Source organism: Hirundo rustica, chromosome 1 (assembly GCF_015227805.2).
Source record: "Hirundo rustica isolate bHirRus1 chromosome 1, bHirRus1.pri.v3, whole genome shotgun sequence".
NCBI lineage: Eukaryota > Metazoa > Chordata > Aves > Passeriformes > Hirundinidae > Hirundo > Hirundo rustica.
This window is the reverse complement of record NC_053450.1, coordinates 142,133,665-142,143,030: the sequence shown is the minus strand read 5'-3', so window position 1 is coordinate 142,143,030 and position 9,366 is coordinate 142,133,665.

Below are 9,366 nucleotides of genomic sequence, written 5' to 3'. Positions count from 1 at the left end.
ATCCTCATCCCTGTCATAATGTCCACAATAAAACAGAGCAACATTTGCACAATAAATCAGGTAAAGCAAGAGCAAGAAATCATAGCTAATGATTTTCAAATGCAAAAATATGTAATCTTTGCAACTGCATGTTTATTTTATTCATTCACTCTTCATTACAGTGTATCTTTACTAAGATATAAATCATGCAACCAGGCAAAGAGATGAATGTGATGACTCACTTTAAAAAGGTGGTTGCTGAGCAGCCCATAAAAACACGTGGACTAGGTACTCAAATTTCATATTTAATACAACAAGGAGCATAATCCTGGACAGATTTCTAGGCTGGATTATAGGCATTGAACTTGGACATATGCTGTATTTAAATACTTATTGTTGTGTGGTCGATTATTTGCAGGTTAGGAAATGCCACAACTAAGTTTGCACTTACAACTTCGATTCCTGCTTCTTTGTACTTGATAGATCATAACATCTTGTGGGAAAATTCATGTGTCATCATGCACCTGAAACATCTTGACTTTACACAGTGGGAATCCCTAAACCAATTACTGTTGATAACTTCATTCAAACTGTTGATGTACATTATACAACTTGCAAATAATGCTTTGGAAATGGATTATCACTTTCTGGTGGTTTTTCCTCTTTCTTTACAGGGGCAGGTCACCTCTGTGAATACTTTAAAAACATTAATTCATGCATTTTCAGAAGCACTTTGTATGATGGATGAGGTGACGGTGTTATTTTTATACATGCGGGTAAAGAGAGCAAAGTCAGTAATGTCAACTTATTCTGAAAGTCCAAGGTGAGCTTTAATTTTTTTTTCCAGCTTTAACATTTTGTGTTCTGGGTTTCCACTGACTTCACTTTTGATGTTTCCAAATTGTACCTTCCACCACTATCCAGGTTTTACTAGAATAACTGGGCCAGGATCATACAGGAAGACAGAATTTCAATCCTACCGGGGGGGGGCTGTGCAGCTGCCTGAACCCTTTATTTTTCTGAGGCACACTTCTGCCTCATTTACTGCACATCCAGTTTACATATTCTGAAAAGAAATTATCTGGGAATATCAGAGACAAATTCATCCCATGAGGACCAAGTTTCATGCACTGTAGGAAGCAGAGATCTTGTAGAAAAATTTACCAAGTAACCTCCTATTTGCTGAAGTTCTCCAAACAAAGTTGCATACACACTTTCTCAAACAAGAAACTTGCAGCTTTGACATGTCTCAAAAACTGGGATTGGAGCATTGGCTTTTATTTTGCTTTAATATGAATATAGCTTCTCAAATATCTTAAAAAAAAAAAAAAAATCAGGAGAGGTCACATATCTTTTCATTGATTTCAAAGTTATTTGGAGATAGCAGATACTCACATTGACTCCAAGAATTATGGATTAATTCTAGGATCCCTGAGTGGTTTCTCCTTCTTCCTTTGTCATTCAGCTTTTGGTTTTTCCTGCTAACCACATTCTGTCTTCTTTAATAAGCAGCTGCCCAGCAGACCTGTGCACCAGTCAGTCTGCCTCTGCAAGCTCTCCATGTGATAGTGTTTGAACAAGAAAAGCCTGAGACATTACCCACAGTCTCAGTTTTAGCACCACAGTGACTTTCAGTACCATGACAGGAATGCTGGGCATTCTGCTGAGCTCTGGAGTCCTCAGACTAAGCCACCTCTTGCTAAGCCAGCAGGGAGGCAGGGAGAGAGAAACAGCTGTAGGGATCCAATGACTCCACCTCTTAGAAGGCACAGCAGAGTTAAGGTATAGTAATACAGAGTAAGATATAATCAATATATAGAGCATGTAATGGAGAATGCTACATATAGTTGCAATATTTCTGAAGATTATATGCCACACATAATTGCCATTAAAAAAAGTCAAAACAATGAGATTGGATGTCTTGTAGTTAAGAAAAATCTATTAATATTTACTGAGTACACAGGAATTGTTTTCCCAGACTTGGCCAAAATTTAACGGCAGTCCTAAAACCAGCAAATTTGTGTCGCTAATGTCAGAGAGGTTCTGCTGCCAGATCCCAAGTCTCTGCTCCAAAATGTGACAATACTAGATCTGATCATTCTAAAATCTTAGTGCCAGGGAAACTGAATGTGACAAACATAATCCCTCTATGACGTGTCCTGATACGGTCCTGGAAATTCTAAGCTCCTGAGTGTGATCTCCATCTTGGGAAAGCTATTGGCAGAAACTGTTACAGATGTAATGTTGAAAATGGACAAATATAGTTACCTGGAGAGAAGTCAACCATCATTACTGTAAGGGCACACTGGGAAGATAAAGTGCAATTGCATGTATATAAAAATGGGTTCTAAGTTACCATAATTCCTCTTCCCTCTCCTAAAAAAAAAAAAAAAAAAAAAAAAGTTATTGTAGTTAATTCTACAAAGAGAAATAACTCTGAGTATTAAGTGAATAATGTTAAAATCTATTGGATTATTGAAATAAAAATCAGCAGAAGATAATAAGCAAAGAAAAATAAAATTCAAAAGAATACATCATTGTCCTGCAGTATGCATGGATGATATGCCCATATCTTGACTACTACATCTACTTCTGGCAGTCCTAACACAGAAAGAATAAAAATGCAGAAAAGGAGCAAAGAAAGGTGGCAAAGATAGCAAGAGGCATTGAATTGCTTCACTTGAGTCAAGAAATTGATTGTAGTTTTCTCCAAAATACAACAGAATCCCTCTTATCTGACAGATGCAGTAAAGCCTGGGAATTAGGAGTGATGGCAGAATGTGAGTTAAAAATTACCATTGCTTCTGAAATCAGGGCATATTAGAAAATCAATCCGCCATTTACAAATTAGGTCCAAGCAGAAATGATTTCTATTATAGAAACTAAAAATACAAATGGCTTTTAAATATGCTTCACAAATTCATGGAGGGTATGTCTGTTGGTAAATAATGAGCTCTGGGGTCCAGATGCAGAAACAGCTTCCCCCCTCACCTCCTGTGGGCAGCTCAGGATGTATCCACCTCCCAAGGATCACCCTGCACGTGGCTGCTCCCCACGCCACTCCCCAGGTGTCTGCTGTCCGTAGGAGCTGCCTGACATTTCACTTCCCTCCCTGGCTGTTCTCACTTTCTCCCCTTACTGACCAAACACTGCCCATGCCAGATAAACAAGTGAGAGCATTCCCAGATCTGCATGTGGCTGAGAGTCCTGTGCTCTTCTCCATTTCTCTGATTGTGTATCAGCTACGTTTGTAACCCAAAGAAAACAATTCACTGGTACCATGAAAACTCTCCTTTTCTCTACAAGCAGAGCTACTGATTCATGGAGATGTCTTATTTTACAACGTGTTTAGATTCTAATTTATTCTGCTATGTTATTTAAAATCATATTTAGTTGAACATGTAATACTACCTTTGTCAGAAAAAACATTTTTACTTCTCAGAGTAACGCAACCAGGCTTCTCACTGATTTCTCCAATTCCACAGATGGGGTGAAGTGCATATGAGAAAGCATTTTATTCAAACCCTTTGCTAGCTCAGGATGTGATCCTAACTAGGCAAACAAACTGTTAATGGGGTGATGGAGCTAGAAGAATATATTTACCACAAAATTGATAGCACTTTCTCATAAAACCACTGTAAGTAATAAAACTTTAAAATTATAAAAGAATACTAGAAAGACAGAACCCAAGTCTTTACCGTGGAACTTTTCTGTGCATGTATTTTCTGTAAGAATTTCTTCAGAGAGGGTATTAATATGGTATCTCTCTGTTTTAATGGAATTAGTAGGAGTTGAATGCATTTACATACATGAATATCACTAGGAGTCCACAAAACTCTGATTGTGGTTAGATATTTGAATTATGAACACAAAAAGCAGACTGACATAAACACAGTTTCTTCCTTTGTCAGATATGATTGAAACTGGCCAGCAGGTTCAAAAATGTTTTAGAGATGAACTGCAACACATGACAGTAAAAACTGAATTTCCCTATGAAACCTGCTACAAAGTCCTGTTGGAAATTTAAGGGGAAATCAGTGGAGAAGGAAAGGAATTCTGGGCCCTACAATAATGCAGATGAGCTGAAGTAAAGGCAATAAAAAGAAAATATTAATTGAGTAAAGAGAAAGGCCACAGTATTTAAAGTATTTAAAGCAGCTATTCACTCTAAGGAATATCTCAGAGTGGCCTTACTCAGAATGGAAAGGAAGTTTTGCTAAAATAAGACATTTCTGAAATTCAGAAGTATCAAATGTCATTGCTCATTTAGCAAACCACATGTAAAATAATGAATTGATGATTTGAAATATTTGTCAGATGCTGTCCAAACATCAGTCAACTTCAAGAAGACCTCTGTAAGCACTGACATAAAAGAAAGCTTACAAAAGAATAATCTTGCATCTACCAGTAGCCATCTAGTAATGATACTTCAATACACATGTATATTGCATTAAAGGACTAATTTGACTTTGATCTTCTTGACAAGTTTATCTGAAATTGATGAGATTTTTCATGTTGGTACTGGTCTGGGTGACTGCAAAGGAGCTGACAAATTGCTCTTTATTTCTGAATTTTATTAAAGAATCTTCCTCTTAAATTGCATCATTAGAGAAAAAACTATATTCTTAGGAATTTTACATCCAAGTCTACCAATAAAATCAGTACATCAATGAGAAAATAAACATAAATGGTCTATTTTAATGTAGGATTGTGCCAATTTGATCCACAGGCCCTTGATTTTCCTATTTATTAATTGAACTTGTGCAAAGAACTTGAGCTGAAAAATGCTTTGACTTAATACATGGAAATTGTAAACAATTATCATACTACATAAAATTCATTAAGTACTTTTAATTTAAATATAATTAATCTTTCATGAATCACATAAATATGTAATTTATATATTTCTAGGATCTAATACTATACTTATGCAAAGTATAGTATTACCTACTACCTAAAATCTTCAAATACAGAATAAAAGTGTTAATCAACCATCCAGCATTAATCCTAAGTGTTAGAAAGGTGGAGCAAAATAGTTTCTAAGCAAAGTCACAAGTCAAAAAAATCCCAATAATAAAACTAAACTAAGCTAAAATGCTCACGATTTTTATAATATTTAATCTTATCTGAAATTTCCCAAAAGGACTAGCACTTTTAATATCGGTTTTGAGGCTCATGTAAAAGATTATTCCTACACTTCCAGCCCTTTGACTAGTAATACTTCACTACAGTAACAAACTCCTTACTCATGTGCTTTTTAAATTTAGATTCTCCCAAAAACACCCTTTCATTTTATATTTTACTCCAGGAGAGTTCTTGCTATTAAATTTAAATGTGTTCAGTCTTTTCTTCCTTCCTTTCCAAGATGTTAAGCTTATTAATACTGTAGTAATAAAGTCCATTTGATTTTATGCTGGCTCAATAGTCTCCCAACTCCATTCGGTGTGTTTGATAAATGAGCAAACTCAGTGAAGCGTGAGTAGGTTAACTGATGATTGATCAAACGATATCCAGTAAGTAAAAAGAAAAATGTGTTAACAGTGGGGAGAAGGACTTTGGGCTCAGAAAAGAGAATGAGACTAAAACCAAGTAAACCCATCTAAGCTGCTTTTTTTTTTCACTGTGACAGAAACATTTATAACTATCCTCCGTGACAAATGTCTTAAGTCTACCTGAAATAAAGGTCTGTGCTAAAGTTTTATAAAAAGCAACTAAGAAGACCTTGTGGGAGCTCAGCTCTCTCTTGTGAAAAATAATTGAGTTCAGCTCAGTGGTGAGTTCATAGCGCTTCTGAAGTACTTTGCATGAAAGTATTACCAGCCTTATAAAGTACTTCCAAGCAATATGAACTTAGGTCCTAGTTCACTTTAATTCTTTACTAGAATGAAGAGATATAAATGTTGGTGAAACCACCTGATACTTTTGAGCCCAGCTTCATCATCATCATTATTTCTTCATGTCTGAACTGGAAAATTAGGGTGTTTTTAACCATTTTATCAAGGGAGTTTTCCCATGTGAAACTTATTAATTACACCAGCATACATTGAGGTCAGAAAATACTCTGTCACAGGTTAGAAAACCTACTCAGCAATGACAGGTTTCTTTGATTTATTGGGTTAGGGTGGCACAATATATTCACAGTAAAGTAGATTCTATTTTCAAAATTTTCTACCAAACAGATCCTAAAAAGACCAGATACCACTCAGCTATCTGTAGATAGTAGTCACTGGCCATGTGAAACCACACACAGAACAGAATAATGACTTTAATGTTAACAGGCAACAAAAGTCTACATAATGCCGTATTTCTTGTTTAAAAAGTATCATTGGGTTCAGCACAAAGGTTACTGAGATATGTTTTGGCAAAGATTCTCTAAATAGATTATTGAGATTGTTTTATACGTTTGTGCGTGTCTAGAGACACGAGATGAATTTTAGCTTACTTTTCCTAGAGCTGTTGATGCAAAGACTCTGAAACAGAATGAACAGAAATACAGAATGGTATGAATTTTCAGGCCTATTTTTCAATTTTGATTTTTTGTCTCAATATTTTAGAAGCTGCTGTTCTTGGACCCTTCCTTAGATTGCCAACATTATTTCTCACCTTTTTATTGAGTCACACAGAAAGTTTTATAAGACTTATACTAGTGTTTGTTTTTCCTTTCCAAAACCTAGGAGTCACAAAGAAAAGTTTATCTCTTAGATTAATTTTCCTTCAAGTTTTCACACAGCTATGAAAAAATGACACTTAAAGGAGTTATAAGACTTGGCCTTTTAAACGACAGGCCCAGAGGTAACCTACAGCATATAAAAGAATAGAAATTTCAAATAAAAGACACTAGAATTCATTTCTTTCTAAGCTACTCTCAGAGCAAGGCCCAAGCTGAAGGGGGCTATGTCCGCTAAGGCTCGAGTCAGCCAAAGGAGGAGGTTAAAGCAGCTTCAGGGCTGCTTGAGCTGTTCCCTGAAGGTTGCTATTAGGCCGTGTTGCCATCTAGGGATCACCACAGTGCAATACCCAGGGGCATGCTCCAACGCATTCAGGGCCTGGAAAAACATGGCTGTATTCTGTAGGTATTGTTTTCAAGGATTACTTAGACAGCAGTCACATCTGTGATTCTCCCTCCTGCTCTTGCATTATATGAAGAAGGAGTTGGGACCAAGTCTGGCCCAGAAATATGTCGTCAGTCTAAGGAACGTTAGTTACCATTCAGGAGTGGGGATCTCTGTACTCAAGAACAAATGAGAATCCTTCAGAGTTCAGCTGAAATAGGACGCTAGTATTCATTTCCCTCTCTGTAGCTTGAAGTTTTGAACATAACATTATCCCACACTTCAGGTCTGCTGATCTGCCAAACAGATTTTTAAAAATCTAGGAGGCTGTAAGTTTTATCTTTTTAACAGGAGAGAAAGACAAAAAAAGTACCGGGCAGAGTGTTGCAAATGATAAGAAACAGAAAAATCTTACTGGGAACGCACAGAGGAAGTGCAGTGCCTGTGGTGCAGGGAGAAAAAGAACAGTGAAGGTCATGACAGGAGAAGTAAAATAAAGAGTCGTGCAAAATATGAAAAGAATAGCAAAGCTCCATACAAGAGCATGCAGGGCACACAGTAGCCCTGAGAGGGACTAAGAACACAAAGAGAGTCTGGCTGGCAACAGAAGGATGTGAGGCACTGTTGGAGAGATAAGGGACACCTCTATCACCAGGGGGAAAAAGCACCACAGAGCCTGGGTATCTCTGCCATGGGAAAAGGTCTGGAAGATTTCTGAGATAAATAAATATGAGACTTGGCCGAGTGAGGACTGGAGAGATGTAATCAGTGCTTTGCATGTGCGCTGAGCATACTGAAGCAGGCAAACTTAAAGAAATTTTGCTAGGGTAGAGTCAGGAAAAGGATCACAGTAAAAGTAATCCAGGATTAAAAACCAATGGATGAACTGGCTTGAAGAGTAAGATAAATGTGGTTTATGGCAAGACACAAAGCCAGGAAGGAAAGGAGACCCTAGTATAAAGTACAGCAGTGGAGAATGCCCTAAAATCACAGAGTAATCCAGAAGGGTCATCAATAGATGATCTGGTCCCAGATTTCATGAGAAAGAGAGTCTAGGTCAGATTACCCAGCACCCTGTCCAGTCACATCTTGAAAACCACCAGTGATGGGGACCCTAACACACCGCTGGAGAGGTTGTTCCAGTGAATGTTTGCTCTCACTGTAAAAAATTTCTTTCTTCTGTCGTGATAAAACCTCTCCTGGTGCAACTTCTTCCTGTAGCGCCTCATCTTCTCAGTGTGGCTTCTTGTGAAGTGAGAACATCCATCCTCCTTGTAGCCACTCTTTAAATACTGGAATACTGTGATGAAGTGCCCTTCAGCCTTCTCTTCTCCAGGGAGAAAAAAAATCACACTCCTCTTTCCTCATAGGACAATCTCTCCAGCTCTCTGATCACCTTTGTGGCACTCCTTTGAACCTTTTCCAGTCGGTCCATGTGTTTCTTGAACTGTGGTGACCAGAATTGGACACTGTACTCCAGGTGTGGCCCAACAAGCACTGTGTAGCATGGGATTATTACATCACATCTCTTCTATCTCTGCCAATACCATCCCTGCAGATGCAGCAGGATTCCGTTTGCTTTTCTTGCTGCAGTGGTGCACTGCTGACTCATATCAGGTCGGGTTAGACAGACCCGTCAAGGAGCAGGAATAAAAATTGGGAAGTGTGTCATAGCCCAGATGTACACTGAACAGTGAAGCACAGATGCTGCCTAATGTTGGCTTGGGGAGAATGTTGAGTGACTGGACACCTCCTGGCTGCTGGAGCTTGCTGGGCCCTCAGACACTGCAGGTACACTCTTACAGGTTCTGCCTGGCCAAAGCAAAAGCGGTCAGGTGCATGACTTCCTCACGGTGTGTATTTCAGGGTAGCTCAGGTCTCATCTATCAAACGTCCATTTCCAGTGAGGACCTACACACTGCAAATGACAAAACCAGGAATGCTTTGAAGACAAGAAGCTTCACTTCCTAATGAACTTACACCAGAATTGGCACCTTTTGCTGACAGTCAGCACCTTGTCATTTGCTTCCCTTAAAAATATCCAGTCACCAAGAACTAAATACAGCTGCCAATAACTTTATTAATGACTGAAAGTAATGCAGAAATTTTCAAACTGAACTACTGTTCCAGGTTTCAACAGTCTTCCATCACAACTAATTAGACTCTGTTTTCAGAAAATGCACATCCTTAAAAATATACATTTTGACTCTCAGAAACACACCAAATATAAGCTAAATAATTTTAGGGAAACAAAATCAGGAGAAATGTTAATGACTCTTTATAAGGTAAAAGCTAAAGTTCTGTTACCACAAAATAAATCCCATGTTAGTTTTAA